This window comes from Copidosoma floridanum, unplaced genomic scaffold (assembly GCF_036245765.1).
Source record: "Copidosoma floridanum isolate Cflo_tuat_1 unplaced genomic scaffold, Cflo_Japanese_pri ptg000075l, whole genome shotgun sequence".
Lineage (NCBI taxonomy): Eukaryota > Metazoa > Arthropoda > Insecta > Hymenoptera > Encyrtidae > Copidosoma > Copidosoma floridanum.
Window position 1 is genome coordinate 40,001 of NW_028321952.1, and position 2,500 is coordinate 42,500.

A 2,500-nucleotide genomic window follows, 5' to 3' on the forward strand; every position below is an offset into this window, starting at 1 on the left:
GATTCCTCTTTCGGTGAGCCTCCTCTTACACTGGTCAAGCTCCTTATTAATGTACGGGCTTGTACAATTCTCCGCCCGATTTCCAGGCACAAGTCCAAGCAATCGCTGTTGTCTGTGCAGGGGCGCCACCCATCTCACCGATGGTATTCCCAGGCCTCCCTCTGATGTTGGTGCGTGGAAGTATCCTGTGCAGGTATCATTTGGCAGCGCGAGCCACTGTCGAGCGAATGCACGTACTGCCCTGTCAACGGCCCTCAGCTCGCTGATATTCACCCTACCCAGGGACATACGATAGTATATACCTGGAAGAGCGAACACTTTGAGCGCAAAGAGCCGCTGTTGAGGCTTGAGAGGTGCTCTTGAGAGGCGCTCCAGGAGTGGGCAGAGAGTGGTGGTGAGTTTCTCCCTCTTTCGGCCTTCGGGTGTATATTCGAGGCCGAGATATTTCCATGAGTCCTCTCTTGTAAGCGCTCGCAGTGGTTGGCCATTGATCCTGAAGGTCCTTCTTGCATCGATGACCGTCTTCTTGAGGTGGCCATCAGCCACAACTGCCACCGTGTGGCATTTGCCGATGTTAAGGCGTAGGCCACAGGACTCCAAGTAGGTGTTGGTTTTGTCGAGCAGGTGTTGTAGCCCGACAGGAGAGTCAGCAATGAGGACCATGTCGTCCGCGAAGGCCATGGCTCTGGTGGTTTTGCCGGCGAAGGTGGAGCCACATTCATGTGGTAGAGATCTTAGTAGATGATCCACCACGATGTTGAAGAGTACGGGAGATAGGGGATCGCCTTGTTTAACCCCCCTCGTGACTCTAAGTGGCTCTGATGACCATCCTTCGCCTGACAGCATTGTAGTAGCATTGTTGTAGAAGTGGCGGAGGTACTCGATGAGTGAAGATGGTAGTCCTGCCGTTTCCGCCGCAGTCATGAGTGCGGTATGCTCAATGCTGTCAAAGGCCTTCGCCAGATCGAGTGTGGCCAGGAACGTCGACTTGTGCTCGGTGAATCTTGAGCGCAGGAGGGCATCAAGGAGTGTGGTGTTGTCTCTGCAGCCATCAATGCCCGCACGAAAGGCCCTTTGCTGATCGTCCAGGCCGACTAGTCTGTCAATCCTTTGTGCCAAGATCTTGTGAAGCACCCTGCAGAAGACCGACGTGACCGAGATTGGACGGAAATCTCCAGGTTCGGAAGCTCCGTCCTTCTTGGGGATGAAGATGGTCCTTGAGCAGGCCAGGTGTGATGGCATGATCTTAGACCATAGAATCAGATTGTACACCCGAGTGAGAACCGATGCTGGTATGGCTCTAAACTGACGAGCAGTCAGTCCATCTGGGCCAGGAGCGACGGCGAGCGATGGACTTGCTTCTTTAACATCACTCGGGGTAACTGGAGCCATGATGTCAACCTGAACTGGGCGAGTCTCACACTTTGGCTTGGCGTTGGTAACCGGTTGTGTAAAGACTGTTGTCCAGTAAGGCTCCATCCGGGCCCGCTCTGGCTGCCGGGCATTCTCGACGCTCCCAAGGATGGCATTGATGCACCTGCTTCGATTGGTCCTCCAGTGCCTCTGGGTTGCAGCATAGTCCCTTCTTCGTTTTTGCCTGTTGGTAAGCATAGCAGGTGGTGGTGCAGTGCGAGCTGCTCTGGTCGTGTGTGGTCTTGGAAGGATGTCCTTGAGATACAGGAACAATCTCTCAGCGATGGTTCTGTCGGAGGCACCGTTGGAAGCGGAGCGAACGATCTCGTCAAGCCTCTCCGATTGGTAGCCTGTGTCTGGTGGCATCTCTGGGAGGGATCCCAGATACTCAATCAGAGGATGAGGAGAAGGCGTAGCAGGCGGAGTGGTAGTATCCCCTGCTGCTTGTTGGTCGTCGCCTGAGTCTTCCTCCTCAAGCTGCGGGTTGTCGTGTTGTTCAGCGATGTATTGCTGAACCAATGTCTTATAGTCCCGGGGGCGTCGATGTCCCTTGATGGATTCGATGGTTCGGTGTGGAAAGGACTCGTGGAGGGCCTGGTTCACGAGTTTAAGAGGGCCTGGTTTAAGAGAGTCATAGTTACTCCCGCCGTTTACCCGCGCTTGCTTGAATTTCTTCACGTTGACATTCAGAGCACTGGGCAGAAATCACATTGCGTCATCACCCGCGAGGGCCATCGCAATGCTTTGTTTTAATTAGACAGTCGGATTCCCCTGGTCCGTGCCAGTTCTGAGCTGAGCGTTAAATGGCGGCCGAAGAGAACGAACGCAACGGCGGAACCGTCACGTAAGCCTCGCAGCAAGGAAGATCCGCGGGAGGCCAAGGCACGGTACCGAGCTCGGTCGCCCTCCGCGACAAATTTACGACGCGCACACCGCGAACGCGATGCACGCGCGCAAACCGCCGCAAAGTTGAACCTCGCCCAGGCCCGGCACGTCAGCCGCACCCGCTTCCCGACCAAGCCCGACACGCCCCGCTCCTCAGAGCCAATCCTTATTCCGAAGTTACGGATCCAATTTGCCGACTTCC

General features: G+C 55.4%; 1 pseudogene; it reads right to left on the reverse strand.

The window, feature by feature from the left end:
• Positions 1–2,500, reverse strand: part of LOC149372992 (large subunit ribosomal RNA) — a 7,158-nt pseudogene that overhangs the window by 2,281 nt on the left and 2,377 nt on the right.